Source organism: Acomys russatus, chromosome 13, assembly GCF_903995435.1.
Source record: "Acomys russatus chromosome 13, mAcoRus1.1, whole genome shotgun sequence".
Taxonomy (NCBI): Eukaryota; Metazoa; Chordata; class Mammalia; order Rodentia; family Muridae; genus Acomys; species Acomys russatus.
Window position 1 is genome coordinate 7,220,356 of NC_067149.1, and position 26,820 is coordinate 7,247,175.

At 41.1% G+C, this 26,820-nt stretch overlaps 1 protein-coding gene across 2 annotated transcripts in view; it reads right to left on the reverse strand.

The window, feature by feature from the left end:
• Positions 1–25,849, reverse strand: part of Ctnna2 (catenin alpha 2) — a 1,128,304-nt gene extending 1,102,455 nt beyond the window's left edge. Inside the window, exon 1 of one of the 2 annotated variants that reach the window (XM_051154752.1) lies at positions 25,655–25,849. The gene's annotated coding sequence lies outside the window, so the exon portion shown is untranslated. The remainder of the gene's footprint in view (positions 1–25,654) is intronic. The other variant, XM_051154753.1, reaches the window with a different exon arrangement.
• Between the last annotated feature and the right edge of the window lie 971 nt (positions 25,850–26,820).

Genomic DNA, 26,820 nt, shown 5'->3' on the forward strand with positions numbered 1-26,820 from the left:
CCTGCTTTTGTTTGGTTCCTTTGTTTGCTTTTGTTTTAAGGAATTCAAATTATGCTAATAAATATATTTTACAGTTTATAATGAGCATACAGAAACTGTAAGTGTTTACTGTATACATCAGGTATTTCAGTAGAGGCATAAATGTACAGTGATCAAATCAGAGAAACTGCTATTTCTACTGCTAGAAACATTTATCTTCATCCCTTGGTTACTGACATTACAAACCGCCACTAGCTGTTTTGAAACACACACTTAGTCACTGTCAACTACAGCCAGCCTACAGTACTACTACAGAAGTTACTGTCAGTGTTCTTTTCCTGGTGCTCAGTGGCCAGTCCTCTCCCCATTGTAACCATTCCTCCATCAGGCCTAGCCTTGAATAACCAATATTCCACTCTCGAGTCTTCCAAAGTAGGTTTGTATTTACCTCTTGACCATCCATCCTTTTCTCAAAGAGCTGCCCTGCCATTGTGCTTTTGAGCCACTGCTTACGCCCCCCCCCCCCCCCCCGACGCCCTGTGATACAGGGAAAACTGTATTATTTCATACAGCAAGCACTTCCATAACTCTGGAAAACACCAGTAATCAAAATCACAGGTCTGATTCTCATGAAGGGTGAGTCTGGTGGGGTTCACTTGGATACTGAGTTATCTGCAGCTCTGTATGTGGATGCATTTTTTCTGACCATCATATGATGGGAATCTGGGCAGAGCTGTGCAGTCAGTGGGGGCTTCCCTCACAGTGAGGCTAAGCGGGAGCTCTGAAATCAGGGAACAGGACAGGAGGTGAGGAACACGGACATCCCACTCCCTCTTGTTTAAGGAGGGCAGCCATGTAGATCGATGCAGTATCAGGGAGCAACTAGCTCTGAGCTATGTCCCAGAGACTGACCAACACAAACAAGTATGATCCAGAAGCCATGACCTAGAAACGTGTTTTATGATGTCACAGGACTGGACATTGAAGGCAAACAAAGGCCCATGTGAGGGCAAGAAGACAGTTCCTGCCCTCCCTAATTCCTCCTCCCCTCATCAGGAATTATGAATAATGCTGTCTCCTGAAGAGGCATTTTCTTGGGCAACCCTAATTCCCTGAGGTGTTATGGTTCACATTAACTATTTCCATTGGCCTCATCTGGTCAGAACAATTTACAGTACTTTAACCTTGAGTACATTCCCAGGATCCAGGATGGCAGACAATCCTTTCTATCCTCTCTGGCATTTGAAGTGGGCTTTGCTGGGCCTCTTTGTGCTTTCTAAACACAGTCATGAAACGTGAAGCCCAACAGAGTCCACAAGAAAATCAGAAGTTTGAACTACTCTGAAAAGAGCAGAGAGGCTACTTCCTGCTGTCTGTATGCCTCGCTCCTATTAATATATTCCCCCATAGTGTGGTTCTGGTTTTTAATAACAGCATCACACTGCTGACTCACAATTGCCATATGGTCCTCTTGGACCCGGGTCTCTCTGTCTGCTGTACTTGTGCCTGCCTAGCTAGTCTTTTCTTAAGCATTATCCGTGCAATGATTTGGATGTTTTCATGCCTCAGAGAAACTTGGATTAGCCTTATTGATCTTGACTTTGACTTCAGCAGATCCCTGCTCCGGGTTATTCCATTCTGAAGTACACTGCCCTTGTTCTGACACTCAGGAGGCCCCACCTGCCTTGCTACAAAAGCCTTTTAATTGATTCCTCTGCCACCACCTTTTCCAATTATGATCCGGGCTTGGCAGAGCCGTGTGTCATGCTTCAGACATTACTGAACATTAATTAGACAGCTTCTCCTTGGACAGATATGAAGGCAGATCCTGCAGGCTAACATCCCTGTGAAATGTGCCCGAGCCTTCTTCCCATTGGCTCTGGTCCCACCTGTCCTCGGATCACCATACACTCAGCCCGTAACTTCATCCCTCTGCAATGCTACGACAGCTCTTCTACTGTTCTGTTTCCAAAATCAGCTAGATTATGAGATCTCATTTTTCTGTTTTTTTTTTTTTCCCGACCTTTCTACTCACCACCTCCCCATCGCTTATTCTTCCATGTCTAGTATCACTATTGTCACCCATCAATTCTTAAATTATCCTAATAATAATTAATAATTAATCATGAGGTTGACTGCAGATAAACCCAGCATGAACTGAAAACATTTTAAGTGCAAAATGCTCAGTGGTAAGTATACTGAAAATCTAGCTCTACAATGGACAGCACTGTAGTAATCTGAATTTATTTTTGCTATTCCTTTGTCCTGCCCAGTAATTAAAGTACGTTGCACACGATTCACTGGCTGAAGAAAAAATCCTAAATTCTAAATCCTACTTGCTGCTACTGAAAGCATTGTTTCATTTGACTGCTGACATGGTCAGCCAAGCTATCTCAACTCCATGCTGGCAGGATTTGGTTGCAGGTACTTTCTGACAAACAACTTCCAGTATTCTTGACCAACAGTATACACATTGTTGCTATTGTATCTGATCTATGGAAACTGTTGAACCTATACTTTTTAAGTAAGAATTCTTGACAGAAAGATTGTTTGAATTTACATTCTCTTACTTGCTTTTTACGAATTACCTTAATGTGTGATCCATTAAATTGTGTGGCCCTATTAAATACACAAAGTTTATTTATTTATTTATTTATTTATTTATTTATTTTTGACTTGTCGTGATCATGGTCACATTATTTTCCTATAAAAAGTAGAGATAATAGTAATTTTTTAAGCTTTGAATGAAGCCATGAATATGTAAATTAACCCTAGATTTTTATTTCTTAATTTGGAGAATAAAAGTACAGAACTCTACTACCCAGAAGCATAGTCCATGAGAGACTGCTGGTATTCAAACGATATACATGCCTTCCTGTGAGCAGAGCAAACAGACACAGTGGGCAAATCAATAAATGTACGTTAAGCAAGATGATTATGGTTTCGTCAGCCTTAAATGTAACTGACACAGTATTCATGGTCTAGAGGTGAAATTCGTTCTGATGATTGCCAAGGTCTACTTTGCTGTGGAGTAGGTAGCAAATGGCTTTTACTGCTGGCAGAACCTCAACCTGATGGAGAATGAGAATGGACTGCAAATCCTGACACTGCCGGGAAGGTAGACGACTCACCTTCCTGCCAGGAAGCCAGAGAGGTGGGCTTTCCTAAACTCAAATGCAGTGTTGCTCTCATTAAGAAAAAAAGAACATGAGAAATAGTCAACTAAAATGCAATTCAGATTTAAGGGGATGGCTGAAGTAAAATGCTTACCCTACAAGCATGAGGACCTGAGTTTAAGTCCTAAATCCCACATTTTTAAATGATACACGAATGTTGTTGCCAATTTGCAATCTCAGTAATAGAGACAGATGGAACTTTGGCTCATAAGCCAGTCAAGTTAGATGGAGAAATCCAGGCCACTAAGAGATGCTAACTTGGTGGGGGAGGGATTGACAGGCAGTACCTGAGGAATGAATCCTGAGGTTGTCCCCTAGTCTGTAAAGGCAAAATCTGTGTGTGTCTGTCTGTTTATCATTCTTCCTTCTCTGTCTATTTGTCTGTCTGTCTTTCTCTCTCTCTCTCTCTCTCTCTCTCTCTCTCTCTCTCTCTCTCTCTCCTCTCTCTTTCTCACACACACACACACACACACACACACACACATATACACACATGCACACAATGTAATATCAGAAAACATAAAGGTTATATAGGATACAAGTGTATCATGCACAGCGTCAAACAACTACAGGGCAGCACATATCATGGGATGAGCCTTCTGAGAGAAGTGATGGAAAAAATATCATAGAAACATCAGGTGGGCTAAAGAGGCTTATTATTCATAGCTGGTTCAAAGGCTCATTGCTATCTATAAATTAAGATCATTTCACAGTAAGAGGGACTGGTGGGTAGAGAAGTGGAAATTGCCCAGTAAAGAAGTCATCCATCAACAGAGCCACTTTCAGTAGGGGTTGCTAAGCCCACCACCTGTTCATAAAAGGAAGAGAGACTGAAAGTGAGAATGGCCAACTGGGCCAACAATGACAAGATGAAATGAGCACTCCACCTCAAAGTACATAGGGAAAACTGAAAAGCCCAGGGACACACAGAAGCCCCACATAGTGTTTAACTCTATACTGTGACATGAAGCAGTATGGAGGTGATTATGAGTGAGCACACCCCACGCTCACACATGGTCTTCTCCTCAGAGACACCGAGATACATGTGTAAATTTAACAGGTCAGAAAATTTGCTCTCATAGCTATTCATATAGAACATTATTAGTCAAAATGTGTTTTTCATAATCTAGGAGCTGGACCCACACACACATACAAATAAAAATAAATATTTCTAAAAGTGAGAATATAGAATCAAAAAATATCTGCCTCTTCTTGCACCTTAGTTGTCATTTGCATGGGCTCTGTACATGAAGCAGCACGGCTCTCTCAACAGTGAGACCAGATATGGCCACATTTTCAACCCCTCTGCATAGTGGCATCTGTGGCTTTCCTGACTTTCATCACTCAGCTCTTGACAAACTACCCAAAGCCAAGCTTCTGGGGAAAGCAAGCCTGGTAATTGGAATGCACATCTTGTTTTCTTTGGAGCTCTCAGACTGTGTGAACCTGCTCACAGCAGATATTGCTCAAAACCTTGGACCATGGGTAAGTGAGTCCACTGAAAAGTATCCGTCCACAGGAAGTTACTACCAGCATAGCCCCACATAGTCCTAAGCCAGCAGAGTCTTTGAGAGCTGTTCCTTCCCTTCGAACATTAGTAACAGTTTATGGCTAGCCAACTTTAATCACAGTAATTGGGTTGGCCTTTTCTCACCTCTTCTAGCAAGAAAGTCTGAAAGACACCAAAAATAAGTGGGTCCATTTCTAAAATTCTTTATATAAATATGACCTTAACTCTTCATTTCTTCCTCCTTTTTATACTTCATCTAACCCTGAAAACTCAGGCTCTTAAAACTTATTTTGGGTAATTGTTGCTCTTACAACATTTTATTTTTAATTGTGTTTCTGTGCACACATGCCTATGTGCAGGTACCTGGAGAGGGTACATGTATCAGATTCTCATGAAGAAATTGCAGGCCATTGTGACTCTTGTCCTCTGCAACCACTGGACCATCTCTTCAGCCTTAGATAATGATTTTTAAAAACTATACATTTATAAATTTACTTAATGGCATATCCAATGAACAAGTGCACACTTAACAATATCATCTATGGGCTGGAAAGATGACTCAACAGGCATCTTGAAGACCTGACCTCCATCCCTGGTACCTACATCTGAGTTCTATGCCTGGGACCCATGTCTGAGCTCCATCCCTGGTACCCATGTGGTTGTAGAGAACTGGCTCCTTGGAGTTGTCATTTGACTTCCATATGCATAACAATGGCAAAAGCACATGCACACGCACACACACACACACACACAGAGAGAGAGAGAGAGAGAGAGAGAGAGAGAGAGAGAGAGAGAGAGAGAGAGTTTCCTCAGGTGCATCCTACCTTATGCCTATTATCCCTGCAACTTCCCACATAAGAGAGTAGACTGATAAAGTCTTTTTGTCCAAAGGGATACATCTGGTGTATAAAGTTTGAATGTTATAGTCTGCTGTTCATTTAGGGAAATATCTCTGTGTTTTCCTGTTTAATGGTAGGAACTCTCAGGCACCATTTAAGGAAGGGAAATCAACACATATTCCAAGTTTACTGATGTACAGAACTTTCTAGGATGGAAGATAGCTCAGAACTGACACCCGACAAAGTACCCCAAAGGGCTCCCTGCTGCTACTGAATCCACCAGAAACAATCAGAATTAGTATAGCCTTAATTAGTTTAGTAGCAGTTTACCTCAGAATATAAGAGCATAACTGCTCAAGGTTTTAGTCTTTCATGCACTCAGGTTAATAAAATGTAGCGTTGTAACCCTAGGAACACTATAACACAGTGTAATGACTCATGACAGCATGGTATGTTTCCTTTCAATCTCAAAGAACAGCTGTACTGGACATGCAGCTTGTTGGCAGAATGCTTGCCTACCTTGTGTGAGGATCTGAGTCTAGTCTTTAGCCCATTTACCCCATCTCCACTCCCTCAGCTCAGTGACTAATTGGCATGGTGCCCTTTCAGGTGCTGTAAAATTACTATTTTCAAACACACCAACATGCCAGCCATTCATATTTCAGGGATGTTACTGCATTTATATTGAATTCATTGATTGAATTACTATATATTTATTGGCCCCTGTTTTACATTCTGTGATATCTGTTTATGTAATACACATTGTAGATAATAGATATCACATAATTTAGATGTATATAATTTTATAAGCGTTATTATAAGAAAGCTCATCCATGCATTAACAACATTCACAGGCAAGAATGTAGGATGCAGAAGGGGAAATTCATTAGTACAACAAACACAGAAGTAACTCCAAGGTGAACTATGATAGAAATGGGGAGCAGCAAAAAGGAAGAGACAGCATGTGAAGAGAGTGAGCAGGAATACTTGTAAGAGGTCAGGCAGTGAAGCTCCATCAGGCAAGGCATTCTTGGACCGAAATGTCATGCACAGCATCCTACACTGACAGCAGACAAGATGCCAATGGAGATGAAGAAGAGGGAAGTCTTTGGAATAATGATTCAAACTTGGCAGAAAAAAAAAAAAGATCCTTCTTAGGGACTGTGTGGTTATCTTCTCTGCAATATGACCTTGTACCTGAAACTCGAGAGTTTCCTAAACCCTAAAAAGAACTCAGATCTACTTTGGTAAACACAGAAAGTTATTAAATATTTTCTTCAAAAAAGTGGAAAATATAAAAATTATAAAAAATCAAAATAATTGTATACAGGTACATGAAGATAAAAATGTTACTTATGAATAGAGAGATGGGAAGAAGAGAAAGAGAAAAGGAGAGAGAAGAGAAAGAAGAGAGGGAGAAAGAGAAGCAGAAGGGAGGAAACAGGAGAGAAAGACAAAGGAGGAGAAGCAGGAAGATACATCACACAATAATTTCAAAATTAATATGCTTCTTAGAAGTTTTGGATCATTTACAAATATGCCATCAAAAGGCAACAAGCTAAAGGAATTTTAAAACTTCATACATAAAGAAAAGCCAAGGGCAGCAATAACAAAATCAAATAGTTGAGCAAACAAATGGAAACAATTTTTGAAAATTGACACACATTCATATACTTTTATATAAGTTTGTATTCCATCCCAGCAGTCTTACTGAAAAGTAACACATGCCTAATACACATTTGGGGTGTACCATAGACAAGTAAATGCTCCCTCCTGCTCTCCTGATGTCAGGCAGGTTGAAAAACTCCAACAGAGTTCATCTGCATTTCATGATATTCCTTCAGCATTTCGAGGTACAATGAATCAGTGCCCTATTTTTCATTTCTTCTGACCTAGTAGGATGGTAGCATAGTGTTAATTTATCCATGAACCCTATCAAAACAAGTGGAAGTGAAATCCGGCAGCTTCCACATCTTCAAGCATATCAAGATGGGGTGGGGTGGCCGGGTACAGCAGGCTCCACTTCAAAATAGCATCCTTCATTTAGAGGGCTTATTCAAAAAATATCTGCTAATGTAATTTTAACTGTTTACTTCATTGCAAGCCCAATAACACCCCGCTGTTCATGCTTAGGTGTCAATACTTATCTGCCTCACCTAACTCAGGCCTGAGGCTCCCGTTCCTATAGACCCCGTTGTGTGTTACTGCAGGCATAAAACTAGTGTTCAAGGAGATTGTCTCTGTTGCTATGGAAATATCATTTAATTTCCTAATTAGTGAGTATATAAATGCAAAGCCACAACTTTAGATTATTTCTGAAGTTTGGTGACCAACTCTATTGTTTGTGTCTGATGACAAGCCCTTCCCCCAGTGCTTTTAATACTTTTATTCAAAGTAATAATTAAGAGCTTAACCTGCCTTGCATTTAAGTGCCTGTAACTTGATTTGCTTTACAAGAGAGAAATGTGGAAAACAACAAGGAACATGCACACCATTTATTATTCTCAAGAAAGACATATAAAATCCATCTACACACCGTTGACACAACAAAGAGTGGTAGGTTTTCTTTAACTCATACCTTCCCTCATGGTGATAACTAATAAAAAGTTTTAATCAGTATATAAAAAGATTTCAGCACTCCAGCTTTATCTAAATAAGAAATAACTCCCATGCTTCCTCTCATTTTGTCTAGTGCAAATCTATGCCTCTGTGTGGAAGCATAGACAGCAATCTAGGAGACGGTGAGGAAGTGGGGAAAACTCTGGTAGTGGAGCCTAGTGGAAGGAGGTTGTGTCATTGTGGGTTGCCTTTGGAGTTGATACTGGGACCTGGATGCACCTCTTCCTTTCCTCCTCTTCCTCTTCCTCTTCTTCTCCCCTTCCTTCCCTAGGCCCTAATTTGAAACAAGGTCTCATGTGACCCAGGCTGGCCTCAAGCTCACTATGTAGCTAAAGATAACGTTGAACTTTTCTTGCTGCCTCTGTCTCACATGTGTTGGGATTACAGACATGAACATGACATTCACTTTATATTTACAATAAGAAAGCATCCTATGAAGTGAACCACGTTTTCAGAACTTCTTCTAGTCTTTAGGTTTTACTTTCAGGCCACCATGAGGTGAAAGGGCCTAGTGGGTACAAGTAACTCATTATGGACTCCCTGTTTTGAGTATTGCCCTTGCTAATCTATTCCTCTACTTAAAGCAAAGCAAACTATATGCACCCTATGTCTTGTGAGTTCGCATATCTTTAGAAATGCACAATTTTGAGCTGCTCCCTTCCTGACCCCTCTGCGTCTCAGGACTCTGAGCTGAGTACCAGGCTGAAGCCATTGTGGAAAACATCTTCACTAATGCAGCAGTCTTCCGTAGTCTCTAATATCCCTCTCAGCTGAATCATGTCCCTTCCAGTAACCCAGAGGAGGGGAAATCAGTTCTTCATGACTTAGAAGTTGAGAGCGATCACTCCACAGGACACTTGATAGGATATATTCAGAGCAAAAGTGAGATACCATTGGTGGCCTGTGTTAAGGTGTACCCCTGAGAAATTACACTACCCAACAAATCTAGTGTAAGAGGCTTACTGGGAGAGGGGAGACCAACAGGCTCTATCAGAGTAGGGACATTAGGGAGAGACAGAGGCAGACAGGGAGACAGAGAGAGGGAACAGAAGAGAGAGGAGAAATGCACGCACACTCACAGAGAGAGACAGAGACAGACACAGAGACAGACACAGAGAGACAGAGAGAAAAAGACAGAGCGGAATGAGGAGAGAGGGCAAAGAACAGAGAAAGTTCTGGGGTAGCTGGTAGGCCATTTTACACACTTGGTGTACCTAATGGCAACAGTGATAATGTAAGCTACTGCTAGGTCACTGAGACAGGCCAGTGAGATGGCCCGTTTGCTAATAACACTCACCTTCCCTTGTCACAATTCACAAGGTCAGTGGACACCATGAAGAGTTAAATGGGGACAGATATCTCTTCTTTTAAAAAGACTTGTTTTTATTTGTGTGAGTGTGTAGGTGTGTGTGTGTGCGCGCACACACGTGCATGTGTGCTTGCATGTGTGCGTGAGTGTGTTTGTGCGTGCGTGCACATTGTGATTTATAGTGTCTTCAGAGGCCAGGACAGGGCACTAGGTCCTTTGGAGCTGGAGACACAGGACAACACCTTGCTAAGTTAAATGCCTAAGTTGCCCTATGTGGGCACTAAAAACCAAAAACCAAGTTCTCTGCAAGAACAGCAAGCACACTCTCTTAATCACATCTCTCGTACGTTCCCTTTCTCTTGATAAACTCTCCCTAATAGTCCTGTGGACAGTATTAGTAAAGTTCCACTGTTTTCTTGGGAGATAAGAGACAAGCTGTTCACAGGAGATAAGGCTTTTGGTTTTCTCTTTTTCTGACAATATATTTTTCACGGAATATCAAACCCATAACAACTACAGTTTAGCTTAGCAGGCTCCACCTTTAAAATGTTCCCCCATACCACTAATCAATGGATGCAGTAAGATGGAGATAGCTAGGAGGAAAATGTTGCTCACCCAAAAACCAGAAAACAAGAGGAAGAGATAAGACTTCCTACCAGAGAAAAAGCCTTCTAAGGAGGCTGGAAATGGATTGTGGGGCAATTTTTGAGTGCTGCTCTGCCTACCTTCTCCAGTTGCTCCCAGGTCCACACCCCATGACTTCTGCAACCCTAATTCTGCAGACTCCCAGCTTCTGCCTTCAATATCTACTCTGGCATTTCTACCCCTTCATTATCCAGTTGGATGGCAGAACTAAGAGACCTCACGGACTGAAGCAAAGAACTGATTCGAGGCTTGCTCTTACTCTCTGGGTTTCCTTGTCTTAGCTTGTCTGAGTGAAAAACCCAAGGCAAGAGCTTAAAGAATAGAATTTCTCTTTTGGCAGGGTTTCTGTTTTCATTGTTGACTCCCTGGACTTCAATAACAAATTTCCATACAGGCTTCCATTCCTGCCTTCCCATCGTTTGTTTCAGCTTTTCTTTGCCTCATTCCGTTACAGTGGGCATTCCTGAGGGCCAGAGCCAAGCTCCTCACCAAGCTTCACGCCACCCCCAGGGCCCTTCATCTATTTCCATAATTCTAATTATCACCTCTGTCTCTGATCCAAGATTTCAACTTTGAATACCAGCGACAGAGAAATCCAAGCCCCATTCACAAGTTTCTAATGAAGAATAGCTCAGGAAATGCTGTGGGCCCTGAAAATTCAACAACATCAAATCCGCACAGCAGCTTCCTTCCCCAATCTGCTTCAAACAGGAGGCATGCATGGATGGACTTCAGCTGCCCTTGTCCTGGCTTTGCTCTCCACCTCTTACATCTTCATGGTCCCGAAGCCCTCGTTCATTTTCTCAATCACAGCTATTTTTCTCTGTCCCTCCTGTCTCCTTACCAGGGCCCCTCGAAAAGCTCTTGCAATTACATCATTTTCCCGGTCCTCAAATTTCTACTTTACTTCTGGTAGATGTTCTCTGTATAAGACATTACAATCTATACTACAGTCATCTTCATATTTTTCATTTGAGTATTTTATTATTATAGCAACGCTTTATATTTTGAAAGAATTGCTTCCATTTGTATGATTTGCACATATTTTTTCAGTTTTATAGGCTGTCTTTCAGCTTTCTTGATGGTGACTTTGATGCACTAAAGGTTTTAACCTACTATATAGTCCAATTTACGTAGTATTTTAACTTATTACTGCTAAGAATGTACTCCCTAGCTTAAGACTCATAAGAATGACACCTATGCTTTCTCTAAGTGTTTTAGATTTAGCTATTACATTTAGGTGTAAGATACATTTTCAATTAATTTTCTAAGTGAGGTGAAGTGAATTGTTTAACTTCTTTTCAAATGGACATTCACTGCCCCATTTATTCCAAAGACTTTCCCTTTTTTCATTACATGTACTTACATATTGTGGGCATATGAACATGTGCCACAGCACACATGTGGAACTCAATGAATAATTCATTGAAGTTGGTTCTCTTCTCTCATGACATGGTTTTGAGTGTTGAACTCCAATCATCAAAATTGCAAGGGCCTTTATCTGCTGAGTCATGTTCGCCAACTACTCAAAGACTATTCTTTTGTCCATTGAATTATCTTGTTACCCATCCTGAAAAATCAATTGGCTTCAAGTATATGGGTTCATTTCCGGATGTGCACTTTTATTCTGAGGATCTCTATGTCAGTCTTAGTCCACAAACACACAGTCTCTATCACTATGGTTCTTCAGTAAGCTTGAGAACTGCTATGTGTACATTTTACAATTTTGTTCTTTTTTAAGATTTAATTTCCGTATGTTCGTGTAACAAATGAATTTTAAGGAGAACATAACAGTTTCTTTTTTTAAAACCTAGTAATTAGAAGCAATAGCATTGGCTCTGTGGATCAATTTGTCTCCTTAATCATGTTTTTTTTCCACCTGTGAATACTGATGCATTTCCCTTTACTTAGGTTTTTGTTCACTTCCTTCAGTAATGTTTTGTAGTTTTCAAGATGAAAAGATGTCTATAACTTTATGTTATTAAATGTTTACTTTATCAAGAAAACAATATGTTATAAAGAGCAGCCTTGTACTACTCTGGTAGCCATTAAAATGCTTAATTATGAGGCATGACTACGCTTTTTATATGCAACATTTTAAACTCACATTCAAAAAATGAATATTTATTTCACTAACTTATCCTTACTGAGAATAATTCACAACCTATGAAGAGCTATAGCACGCTCCAACAAACCTTGATTTCAAGGGTTATCTATTCATCAAAGCAACAGCACAAGAAACTGTCTATACAAAGTCTGATGCCGGATGTCTAATGCCATGCAGACAACCATGGAAGCTCCGTGACATAAATAGCTCTGTCTCAATTTATTCAAACAAAACAAATTATCTATCGGCTGAAAGATTTGGTCTTAACTATAATGTTTGTATTATTTGAATTCATCCTTCTTGCTATAATTATTTTTCAAAAATAGAACTTTTAAAATTAACATTTATAAAACTAGTGATCCAGCATCCCTAAAGATATTTTGTGGCTTCATGAATTGTGCCTTGACATTTGCTCCTGATTTCACTTTCACATTCAGAAAAATATTTGCTTTTTAATACAAAAAATGAGATCTAACTAAACCATGTGACTGATAGGGCCTGAACAGTGATGGCTTCACTAAGAATAAATACTGCCTTAGTTATGGTTCTATTATTGTGATGAAACACTGTGCCCAAAAGCAACATGATAAGGAAAGAGTTTATTTCATTCACACTTCCATATGCCAGTTCATGACTACAATTACCTAGGGCAAGAATTCAAACAGGGCATGAACCTGGAAGCAGGAACTGGTGTGGAGGACATGGAGGGCTGCTGCTTTACTGGCTTGCTCCTCATGGTTTGCTCAACCTGCTTCTCTCTCTCTCTCTCTCTCTCTCTCTCTCTCTCTCTCTCTCTCTCTCTCTCTCCTCTCTCTCTCTCTCCTCCTCTCTCTCTCTCTCTCTCTCTCTCTCTCTCTCTCCTCTCTCTCTCTCTTCTCTCTCTCTCTTCTCTCTCTCTTCTCTCTCTCTCTTCTCTCTCTCAATTTATTTATTTATTTATTTTACATCCCAACTGCAGCTTCCCTTCTCTTCTTTCCTCTCAATTCCTTCTTCCCCTCCTCCCCTTCCCACCCATCTACCCCTCCTCCACTTCTCCTAGGTCCTCCCTATGCATGCTCTCTGTCAACCTTCTTTCTCACAGAAGTCATCCCAGGGATGACACTACCTACCATGAGCTGGACCCTCCCACATCAATCACTAACTAAGAAAATCCCCTACATCTTGTCCTAAAGCCCAAACTATAAAGGCATTTCCTCAATCCCTCCTCTCAGATGACTTTAGTAAAACAAGCCAGGACAAACATGTGCTGGAAATGTAGGTCAGTGTTGGGGCCTCAAGTTTGACTTATACCACTAAAGAGGAGGAAGGAAAGGGGTGGGAGGAAACGATAAAACATTAGCAATATTTATACATAAAATCTAAACCAGATGAATAATTACACTTTAAAGCAATGAGTCCATTTTCTCATTTAGCATAATCAGTAAAAGTTTTTTATTCAACGTAAGCATCTGGGGGCTGGAGAGATGGCTCGGTAAAGAGCACCTGTTGCTCTTGCACTGGACCGACACTTGGTTCCCAGAATTCATGTCAGATACTTCACAACTGCCTGTGACTCCAGCTCCAGGGGATTCAACAGCCTCTTCTAGCCTTGACTCACATGCATATACCCATACATAATACCTGCATATACACATAATTAAAATGAATCTTCTAAAAGATTTCTGCTAGAAAATTATAAGAATCATACTAAAGTCAACCTTTCTTCCCAAGCTAGAAAAATATAGTCTTTAGACAAAAAGAAATGTAAATCCTGGCCAAGAACTTGAGCAACAAACGCCTCCTATGAATCAGCTGGCTAATGCGTTAATGCTTGCACATTTCTGGAAACTAGTGCTAGATGCAATGAAAGTGCTGTCTTTCCCAACAGGATTAGTACACAAACGACTAAGTAAGACACCAGATATCCAAAGAATATAGTTATTTTATGGCTTTTATCGTGTAACACATGGATAGCAAGTCAGAAAGATGCCTTCAGACTCCTGGGAGCTACATACAAACCATCCTCCATAAAATGTTCACAGAGGTCCAGAAAATTGTCAAGTCAGTATTTACAAAAGAGTATACAGATTTTACATATACAATATGTCTCATCCAAAAAGGAGTTAGTAAGCATAAAGATATGTATATTAATGTTGTTGTGAGGTACTGTGTTCCCAACACATATCTAAAATCATGTTTTAAGTTAATGTTTGGACCTTATATTTAAGATATAAGGAGTACCTAATTTACACCAAATCCATGATAAGAATATTTTAAAGTTAAAATTAGCAGAAACTATACAAAATGCATGTTTATTTTTCATCTGTTAATATGTATTTAATCCATGGCCTATTATCTCACTTTTTACTATTATTATAAGTATTATCAATTTTTACTAGAGTTGAGGCTACAGCCTCTTGAACAATGGTTAAGTATTCTCTACCACTGCATATTATATCCACACTTAGTTTCTTAAATTGGACAAATTGGTAAGAAAAAAATGTGAGATGGACAAATTTCTTGAAACACAAAAGTATTTCAGCAAGGTGAGTCAGTACTGAACCATGTATGAAAACCAAGAGGCGTGGCCTTTTTTTATCAGCCAGGAGTCAGTAGAAACTATAGAATAAAACTTCCATATTCTCACAGTAAAATCAGAGCAGTAAGACCCAAGATGGTAACGAATGGCACACGAGGAGGATCTCTGTCTGTGAAGAAAGCTATTCGTGATCTTCAAAGGAACAGGAACAAAGACCGAGAACTAATGAGACTCTAACAACAAGTTGTGATCACGGCTCCCCCAAAATTACTTTCATGACCCAATGAATGTTAAAACACCAAGAATGCTGGTTCTGAAATTTAGGAACAGTTGGACCACAGTAGTCTGCTTTTTAAATGGGGTATAAAAGTAAATATGAAGATTTAGGGAAAGAAAACTACTGGATCTCACAACACACTGTACACTCCAGAGGCTCTGTCATGACTTCGGAATGATCACAAAACCCTTTAGCTAGAGAATATAAAGAAGTCGCACAAACTGAATTTATGTAAATGGCTCAACCTAAAGCCACAGGTACTATTTGCTGCAGAAACAGCCATCAGGCCACTACACAGCAAATGATCAGAATCTCTGGAAATCACAGGAGAAAAGAAAATCAGATATAAGATATCTATCCCTCCCGTGTCTTTACTAGTAAGCTCTTCTATGTGCACGATTATCTTGTATTTGCTGGGAGGTGTGGAATCTGGCATCTTCATCTGCACAGGTGGAACAGAATTTATATACTGTTTTAAGAGAAACCTGGCACTAACTACCAAAGTAAAAAGTGCACACACTTCCTGAACTAGCAGTTGTACTTGGCAACATTAAAACAAAAGGCGCTGGTCCATGTGGAAAGTAAAAGTGTATAAAGATGTTTCTTACAGCCTTGCCTGAAATAGCAAAACAGCAGAGCAAACTGTCTATGGAAACACAAAGACTCGAACCCATGGAAGATCCACACTGTACAGCAAATGATAACTGAAAAGTAATGACAGAGATAACAGACATGAGGATAGTGATATTTTCCACTTAAAATTTTCTTTCTGGTGTGTGTGCGCGCGTGTGTGTGTGTGTGTGTCTGTGTGTGTGTGTGTGTGTCCTGAATGTTTGCATAACACAACATGGATACAATGTATTTGGAGGCCAGAAGAGGGTGTCAGACTTCTGGAACTGGGGTCACGGTCTTTATAAACCACTTGATGATGGTGCTGGGACTTGAGTTCTGAACTTCTGGGTGCACAGTGTGACACAAAGTAAAGGGCATCACTCAGTTAAGCAAGGCTTTGTGTATGTTTGTGCATGCACATGTGTGTGCACTCTTGTGTGTATGTGTGTGTGTGTGTGTGTGTGTCCTTGAGGGTTTGCAAATCTGGTAATAAACATTCAACATAGACATTGGCTACCTATTAGGTGTTTCTGGCATGGGTCCCTAAAGTCAATTTGTTGCCCATGACATAGAGCATACTAGAAGGCAAAGCATATCAGGCATTTTATATCCGTATATATTCAAAATTATCCCAAAATATGTGGAATTTTTAATATGCCAGATAATTCTTAAGTACATTTAGGTTCAAAAGGAGATACAAAATGAAACAATCTAAGTGGTGTTTTAAAGAGATCTCATTATAAGATGAACTGGAATATACTTATGGTCTGGGGTGACTAAAAAATTACCAAATATTCACTGGGTGGCTACTTGTACTACAAATTTGTTTTGTTTTGTATTTTTCATGGAGTTTTCCTTTTTTTCTGGACAGTAGGTAGTATTTCTGTGACAGTATCAAAGATAAACCTTGTTGTTGGCAGAATGTATCTCTTGTTTCATTCTCCACGTACACAATGTGTCAACATTGCTCCCTTCCCAGCCTGCCTCCGCCCTGGGTCTCCCTGTTCTCGGCAGATGTCAATCAGTGCCTTAGCCTTTGTCTCCTGGATGCTGTTTTCCTATCTCTCCCACTGTTACTCACTGAACCTTCACTCTGCTGGAACAGCTCTGCCCTAGTCCCCAGACCAAGGCTGGGCTGAAGGAATGTCAGATCACCTTCTTTCTGCACTCTTATTGCAGGAGCTGAGTTTTTCTTCAGGTAAAGCTTGAATTTCTGAGCCATGCCACTGTAGTGTTAAAAAAAGAATACCATATACTCTAGAGTGTAGCATTAAGCTGCTCGGGTGGGTATTTTATATCTGTATGTGGACTGTCAATTTGTGCACTCAAAAACCATGCCTCTCTCTTGTATGGATTCTGAGATGATCTTCTTCACACACACACACACATACACACACATACACACACATACACACACACACCTTATATTAAATTATTTGATGAATGACTGATTTATTTGAACCAAAGCCTGTAGGATTTGTCTAAAGTTGGGGCAGGTTCAGAGACTTAAGGGACTGAAATAGAAAAACATTAAAAAAAGAAAACACAACAACAACAACAAACAACAACAACAAAAAAAAACAAAACAAAACAAAACAAAACAAAAACCCAGAAGCTATAGTTTCTAACCATGAAAAATATCTTAAAAAACAGTTCAAGAATAATTACTGCTTTGGCTTCACCTTAAACAAGCAAAACGTGTAAACCTTCTTGCCTGAGGTCCTGATTTCACAGATGGGCAAACTGCAATCAAGCTTGCTTGCCTGGATCCCAGACTATTGCCAACATTCACTTTCACCTCCAGTCCCAGCCCTGTGTGTCCTGCTTGCTTCACACTACTTGACACTGTTTGTGTGCTTGCCCACTTCCAACTGTCTCTTTGAGCCTGAATCCCTTCCTTCCCAGCTCAGGTGTTGGACTGTGATTTGAGTCTCTTCTTATTCCAGAGTACCTTCTGATACCCATTTCTCCCCACATGCCCAAAATAACAAGCTGCCCCGGAACACACATGAGGCCTTTTGTTTCAGGCTCCTTCCAAACGACTGAGAATGCCACAGCAGCCAGGAAACACACTTTCAACAAACAACGAGGCTCACTAATCCATCAGTCCTTCCATTGGCTCTGCCCAGTGCTGAGCTGTCAGAGCATGCTGCAGAATGGCTTCTGGGAGAAGTTCCCTCATTGAGAGGCAGATGTCATAGTACTGGGTGTCTATGAGGACAACATCCGGTGAGGCCAGAGCTCAGCCAGAAAGTAAGAGTTGAACATGGCTCTATGCCTAAGAGCCACCCCCACTTTCATGAGTTCTTTCAAATGCCTTTCTTTCCCACTGGGGACAGGTTATACATTACTGCTTTTCAAAGTGTATTAGTGAACCCATACACACACCACCACCACAACCACAACCACCACCACCACCACCACCACCACCACCATCAGCTTTGTTAACTTTTTCAAAGAAATAACTTTGGACAGGGATTGGACAGAGTTTGGAACTGTTTTAATTGAAAGATTCTGTGAGTAAAGCTGTCACGAGTTTGTATATGAAAGTTTCTAAGTTTCTACATGCTTTTTATTCTTCTCAGTTGTGTAATAAAAGCATTTTTAAAAGTAGGGGAACTGTCAAACTGTTTTCCAAAGCATCACATTGTCACCAATCATGTGCAAGTGTTATATATAGTTGCACCATATTCTCCCTTAAACATAGTATTGCTAATATTCATAATTTAGAAATGTCATGATTAATGTGATTAATGTCATGACATTACATTGTTTTTTAAGGTTTTATTTGGTTTTCAATTATGTGCAAATGCATGTGTTTATGTGTGGGTATGTGGACATGAGTGCAGGGACCTGTAAAGGGCAGAAGCCTCAAAGGCCCTGGGGATAGAGTTAACAGGCAGTTGGGTCCTCTGCAAGAGCAGCTTGTGTTTTTTTGGGTTTTGTTTTGTTTTGTTTTGATTTCATTATTTTTGTGAGTAAAGGAAGTAAACACCTGCCCTGTAGACATGGCTCAGTAGCTAAGGCATGTGTTGTACAGCCCTGAGAAGCTGAGTCCTTGCCCCCAACACTCACATAAGTGCTCGGCTCAGCACTCTGGTGTAAGCAACAGGAGGTTTCCCTGTGCAAGCTGGATTATCCCAAATTGGTGAGTTGGGGGATCAACAAGAGATTCTGTTTCAACACTTACAGTCGAACGGGATCTAAGAACACATATAATACCAACTCTGACCTCTACACATAGGTGTAGCGTATGCACATGTGTGCAAACAGGTATGCCCACAGATACAAACACATGAAAAAATTAAGTGCCATTCTAGGCATTCATTTTTGTTCGTAAGTCTTTTTTTTTTTTTTTAGATTTATTTATTGATTATGTATACAGTGTTCTTGCCTGCATGCCTGCACACCAGAAGAGGACACCAGATCTCACTATAGATGGCTATGAGCCACCATGTGGTTGCTGGGAATTGAACTCAGGACCTTTGGAAAAGCAGCCAGTGCTCTGAACCTCTAAGCCACCTCCCCAGCCCCTTGTAAGTCTTCTTATATGAAGCACAACTTTAGATAGTTAATTAGCTTTTCCCATCAGATCTTTGCCTTCTTATTAAGGAGTTAGCATTCTGTCATCTTTATACACCCCCTCTCACATACAAAAGAGAGAGAAATACGTAGATCTAATGTAGCCTGTGTGTCTTGCAGGAGAAAAATGTTGCTTTTAAATATTGATAATATTAAGATAGCTTCAAATTTCACAATTAGTGCTCCTTAGGCATAAAAAAATCTTTGCCTTGATCAAAAATTACAAACACACATACACACACACACACACAGACACACACACACACACACCTGGCATACATATGCAGATACAGAAAGGTAATTTTCATTATATATTTTTATTAAAAAACATTTAAAACATGGCTGCAAAAATATAAGAACCCCCCCTAACTGAATGACAGTTATAAATTTATAGATCGTTAGACAAAATTAGTCCATTTTGTGTCATTGTTACGCAATCTTCCCATTTGTTAACTAGCTTTAGCTGATAGGGAAAACACTTATGCTTCACACATGACAATTCCTTTTGTCAATACACATGAAAATAATGATGTAAGAACTGTGTTTATGGATCAAGCCTTCAAATCAAAAGGAGCAATTAATATCCCTTTTCATAGTAAAGACCTGCAAGATTAAGTGTTACAAAATGAGACTATCACTTTCTGTTGTTATAATATGCCCTAAGCAATAATATTAAGGAGGTGTAAAACACATATTTGTGGCTGTGTTCAAAATTATGTTAAAGGCATTGGGTATTGAAAATACCCAACATATTTGTTTTTCAAAATCGTCTGTTGCTTTTTTTTTTTTTTTTAAGGAAAATGCAAGTAGGAATGACACTATTGATATATTTTATTTAGACTGTGGAATCTTTCAAGAATTTGAATACAAAGAATGAATTTCAAGTAGAAAATAAGAACACCACATCCCTAAACAAGTGACTCGTGTCACCTCCTCTAAGATTCCGAACATTGGGACAAGGGTCCTCTCCATGCATGGTCCTTGTTTGGTGCATCAGTCTCTGAAAGCCACCCTGGGCCCAGAATTGTCGACCCTGCTGATCTTCTGGTGGAGCTCCTGACCTCTCTGGGTCATTCTATGCCCTAGTCTTCTGTAAGACTCCCAGCCCTCTGCCCAAAGTTTGGCTGTAAGTCTCAGCATCTGCTTCAATTCCCCTCCTGGATGGAGTCTTTCAGCGGGCATCTACGGTAGGCTCCTGTCCTGTTCCCTCTCTTCAACTGCTTCCTGCTTCCAGTGTTTATTCTATTTACCCTTCTGAATGAGAAGTAAGCACCCTTCCCAGGGTCCTAGCTCAGAAGTAGCCTATAAGTAGCTCAGTCTCCATGTGGGTCCCTTAATAAGGGGGATGAGGGGCTGGCTAACAGTCATGAACTCCGTTGAATGCTCTTTGATCACTTCTCCCTGAGAAGGCTGCCTTTGCAGGCAGTCCTGATGAAACTTGATAAGCTGTGGCTAGTTGGTAGGGGAGGAAGGCTCCCCCTCTCTGAAGACTAGGGAAAGGGGCCAGGAGGGAAGGAGGAGGGAGAGTGGGACATAGAGATGAGGGCTACGATCAGGATGTAAAGTGAATCATTTTTTTTTAAAGATGGAAAATGTAAGCACATAAATCATTTTTCATCCAACCCTGTGCACTCTTTAAGTTTGCTTCATCTGCCATTAAAAATCAAGTATGATGTCAAAAAAAAAAAAAAAAAAAAAAAAAAAAAAAGACTCAGAACACCATGGAGCGGAGGGTCAGCAGTGTAGAGAAGTGTATAGAGCTAGAAGACAGGGCAGACTGTGAAATGCCACTCTTTAGAATCTATACAGCCATTATCACCATTAAGTCACATCTGTAGTTACCTGCACTGGACTTAAAACAGGACCTGCCTCATCAACAATCAATCAAGGAAGGCAGAGGGCCCACTTACCCTTTACCTGCTGAGCCAAATAGGTCCAATGGATCCTTCCAGGACCACTGTCACATACACACAAAGGGAGGACAGGTGTGGTAAGATGGTCTGGGTGACAGTGTGACTTACATGTGTGAACACGTAAAATCATGATGACGATGATGAAGATAAACATTATTAAACATACCAGTTTATATATTCCATTCAATTTTGGAAACATACACTTGCTTATTACTAGTATAACTTAAGATATGATTAACTCTATGTATTATAACAACTATGAAGACAAAGATAAGAAGAGCTTTTTACTACCAGGAAGAAAGCAATGGAGTTGTGTTGTGCACCCATTAAAAACAGAGTAAACATAAACAGTACAAGCACTGCTACTCTGAACGTTCTTGCAGACAGAGAGAGAACTTCCTGGAAATCTATTTTTCAGAAGAAGGAATTCAGTTCCTATCACTTCCACTGTCAGATGGAAAAATTCCACAAGATAGCTTCTGAGCCTCAACTAAACTTGAGGGTTGACGAACAGATGTTGTCTATGAACATCTGGCCCTTCATCTTGTACAGACATTTAACATGATGAGGCCAAGTTCCAGACAGATCTTCTTGCTGTCATCACATATTAATATACCAATAAGACATCTAAAAAGGTAATATCTTTGCATCCCCATGAAAGGGAAAATTAGTAATTAGGTAATGTCACGAGTAAAACATAAAGCTCCAAGAAATATAATTACTTCAGGGAATTCTGGTATTGTATATGTTAAATAAAACATCTTGGCAGAGATATAGTGCTGGAACACCCATGGGTAAGGAGAAGCAAGAGGAGGTGTGATAATGGCAGAATGAAGCCATTATTGTCTAGCAGAAGTCAAGTGTTTCCTCTGTCTCACAGTTTGAAGAAAAACCATAAAAAGAATATTGTGAGTCTACTTGGGGCACAGATTTGGATTCTGTGTCTTATGATAGGATGGAATATTATATGTGATAAAACATGGGAATAAAATTAAAACCAGATACTTGGTAACTGAATCTTCGGTGAGAAAATGGATCTCAAAGTGCAATCAGCTGACTTGTCTGAGGTGGTAGAACATTTACTGTGGTGATATGGTTAACACCTTTGAAAGTGTTCACAAGTTTAACTAACTAATAGTTCAGGAAATGAATAGTTTTGTTGATGTGTCTCCCATCATACCATCTTCCTCCTCCATCTCTGCTTTGACTCCAGCTGTGGTACCCACACTATTTGACATTTTCCTCTGGGATTTCCATATAAGCCTGAGTGCTCCTATGAAATAAAATGCTTTTCCTAGTCACATAGACACCTGTCCTCTTCAAAACTACAGTCAGATCTCTCTTCCACCGTAGAGATGCATAATTCTATATACTATGTTGGAATGCTTTAAAATCTGTCCTCCTAATTAAAATAATGCTAGTGCAAAACATACTTTGCTCCAAGTTTTGTACTAAACACATTTAATCTTTAAGCAAACTCCACAAATCATAATCTCATATCATTGATGAAGCAAGTTTCTTAAATAGCAGGTAAAGGACACAGTGCTCTTAAGCAAGAGAAGCTGAGTTCACTTTGGAAGCTTTCTACAAAGATCTTGCTTTTTGCAGCTGCGAGACTGAACCTCACACAAATACCTTTTATCTTCAACTAACCTACAAGCTGAGGCCAAAGACGGTGTTTTTTTGTTTTTTGTTTTTTGTTTTTTTCTTCTTCTTTTTTCCACTTCTTTCGATAGCTCACACAACTCAGCATTAACTCGCATGTGTGTTAAGAGATTGAAGGGAAGAATGCATAGAAAATATATGCTGAATGAATTCTTCCTGTGAAAATCCATAGCACACTCTATGAGGCCTTTATTTTTATTTTAAAGGCCCATGCAATTATAGACAGATGCTTCTGGAAATAAAATTTTTGAGAAGTCAGTACATGTATGCAAATGTGTTTGTTAGCTAGGGTAGCAAGCTGCTTTTTTGTTGTTTGTGTTCTGTTTTGAGGGTGCTGTGGAACAGGCCAGGGGCCTGGATCATGCTGGGCTAGTGAACTAACACTGAGCTTTGTCCCAGCTACATCAGATTGCCTTTTTATGCATCAATTCCATTTTCTAGTTCATATTTTATTCATTTCACTCATCTACTCTCCTAAGATATTGTCATAAACAAAATATTTCATTTTCTATCTCTTTAATAACTCCACTCTGCTTTCACAATATTGATGAATATTTATAAACAAGAGTCAGACAAAATGTGCCTTTCTTTCCATAGTGAAGACTGTATTCTTATCAGACATACTCCCTCATCGTCCTGAGCTGAAAAACCGCAACACGGAAAAAGCTGAAGGGGGACTGCTCCTCCCACACTCAGAACTCCACAAGCAAGTGCAGTAGGTTGGCAGGCAGAACGGCATTTGAGAGTAAGTTAGAACAAAACAAACTTATTATCCCCATATTTGATTGCCATGAAAGCCTTTCACTGGCTAAAACTTAGGATAAGGAAAGAAACAGCAACAGAAAACACACACACACACACACACACACACACACACACACACACACACCTGTGTGAGATTCACTGTCAACTAGTATAAGCATTCAAACATGTACACGGTTGGCCACAATTCTACCTGGAGACATTAGTAACTGATGCTTCAACCGGGCTGCTGCTACACGCAGGATAAGCCTGCCAAGCCATGAAAGAAGCTGCATGCCTCCGGGCGAAGGTGAAGGGGGAGGCCTCTCTTGTTTCCTAATGTCCCACACTTCACAATCGCTAATCCACATGACCGTCAGTATCAGCTGGTAGTAAGGTCTGCACTCTCTCACTTAAGAAGGTAATTCTTTTCATCTCAATCCCTACTCCACAGTCACATAAAATGCAAAAGTGCCTATTACACCACTGGTATGTCATCAAAATCTCAGTAAGAGAAATAAATCCATGACTTGCTCTGTACTATAGTTATTGACTGGCACCTTCAGGTTTGGACCCTTTGCACACACTACTTATACATAAAAAGTATACATACTGGAGAAGCTGTTAATGTTCAGAAGAATTTCAATCGGACAAAATATAGGTCTTTAATTTTTAGTTTGTTTTTATGAACACAATTAGACCTACTGATATGGTATACTGAACCACCATTGCTGTCCCATTGTGTGTAAGTAAATCTTTTAGAAACAAAATTTGCAAACAGGAAAACTATCACATCATCTTTGATATAGACTGAAATAAGCTGTGGTGAAGCTAAAGACAGCAATGTCAAATACAGGATTCAGTGCAAGTAACTGAGGCAAAATTGACTGAAAATTCCAAATTCTTAAGAATAACCCCCTCAGAGGTAATTCAACTTTTTCATGAGAGTAAATCTAGGAATGGACACAGACGCTCAGAACATTTTTCTTCAAATATCAGGATTTTAGAAGGTGCCTGAGAAGGACTGAGGTAGCCTGTGCCTAATCCTATCACACAGCTAAAGCTATCAAAATGATATGTTTACAAGACGGTAGAGTACAGCTTCATTCTTCAATGACTGGCTAGCCATTCTCAATGTCCTGAACTTAACCCTGGCTGAACAAAAAGTGTATCTTCCTATTTCTTCAAACCAACTTCCCGGGTCTTTTGAAAACCCAAGGAAAACACAATGTGGAACGCATAGGCGTTAAAGTTGAGAGAGTTTCTGTCTGGGGAAGTAGTGACAGAGCCAAGGACACACAGATTCAAGTCCAAACTGAATATTAGGCGGGTGGTTTGAAAACGTCAATCCAGAAAGGCCTAGGAGAAGGGATTCAGGCTTCCGCTATTGCCAGTCCTCCTCTCCCCTCCCCTCCTCTCGTTCCCTTCCAGGCTTCTCTTGTCTTGCGGTTTCTTATGGAGACAACAATCAAAGTAGAAAAGGCTGGGTTTTAAATTAGTGTGATACGCACTGGGAACGTGTAATGCCCAGGAGGAAAAAAAAAGAAAGGAAGAAACTATTGAAGAGAGGAGTGGGGGACTGTTGGAAACACATCTAAGTGACAACCTCCCCACCCCCACCCTTTATAGCACACATCCATAGATTGTTCCTGGACTCTGTTCCTCCCAGTTCCCAGTACTCTGTCCAACTTGACCCTTAATCCTGACAATGTAAAGAACTGCAGGGCATCCTCTGCCCGCCCGAGCGTGGCTCTCTTGGTACATGAAACCAATTTTTCCAGAAGCCCCAGAATCCGGACAGTTGTAGCAGGCAAGAATGCTCCCACCATCCCACCCACCGGGAAGCGGTAGAGGATAAGGAAGGGGAAAAAGAGATGAAGAGAAGGTAGATAAAAGACATGCAAAGATGAGCTGACGGGTGAGTCGTTGGAAGGAAGACAGGGAAGAAAGAAAGGGTGGGAAGGAAGTAGGGCTGGGTGAGAGAAGAAAGGGATGAAAGAAAGCCTGGAAGGGAGAAAGGAGCGGAGAGGAGAGAGGGATGTTGGGAAGGATGAGGGCGGGAGGGCTGGGGAGCGAGAGGGAGGGGAGGACGGAGAGGATGGGAGGGAGACAGGGAGGGAGGGAGGCAAGCAAGGATGGAGGATGCTCTGCCCGGGACTCACCTCTGTGGGTCGGTGGGAGTTTCTCGCCTCCTCCTCCTCGTCCTCTGTCTGCAGCAGCTGGCCTGGAATGACAGAAGCGGCTGGAGAGGCGGCAGTGGGGACTAGGGCAGCTGCTGCAGCTGCTTCTGGCCGAGGTGCGGTGCCGCCCGCTCCGCCCGGGTCTCCGCCTCACTCAGGGCTGCCAGCAAAGCCGCTCCCCCCTCCCCCCGCCCGCCCCGCGTCCAGCCCAAGCGAGCGGCAGCAGCCCGAATCGCCGCTAGGGGAGGAGCCCAGTGCGCACGCGCGGCCGCTCTCTCTTGCTTGCTCTCTCGCGCGTGCCCGCGACTCGCCGGGGCTAGCAAAGGATGAGCACGCGGGCTCGCCGCCCGGGAGCGCCCAAGGGGAGGGAATGGAGAAAGGCGCCACAGAGGGCGCAGGTGCGGTCTCCATGGCAATGGCGTTACTCTCTGGGCGGGGCCCAGGAGCTTGACACGGGCCCCGCGGGGAGAGGCTGGGCTACTGAATGATCTGACTAGGTGACTGAGGGCTGGATTGGGTTGTACACTCAGAAAGACTGGACCACGTGGCGGCAAAAGACCAGGACCCCGGTGCAGCAGAAGTGGACCTGGAGCCCCGAACGCAGGAAAACCTGAAAGACGTTGGAACTGTAGAGAAAACAGGGCTGTGGCCGTTTTAACAAGCCTCTGTGGGCACAGTTTCCATGGAAGGTATTGTAGTTGTCTGTATTAAACACTCTAGGCATACTGAAGAATCCAAGATGTTTAAGGTCACTCTTAGGAGGTTACATGAGTTGGGAGCATGCATAGAGACGTATGTGCTTTGCCAGCCAGAAGTACTGGGAGCTTGGTGATGGGGTCTAACTGTGATACACGCTTAAAGGCAAACACGGTACGTAGCTATAATGGAGGAAGAACCATAAGTTACAATTATCTCTGTTCGATCACGGTGACCAATCAAGTTTGGCTTTGTACTACATCAAAGCAGAGAAAGTGAAAGAAGGTTTATTAGCAACTTGAAATCCTCATCCACTGCCATTGAATCTTTTTCATCCCGTACCTAGATGACCCTGTATCACTGGGTACACACATTCCTAATGCTCTTTTAGCCTTGTCTGTGTCCGCAATATTTTATCCACTGTTGCTCCTAAATTACACCTTTGCAGTTGT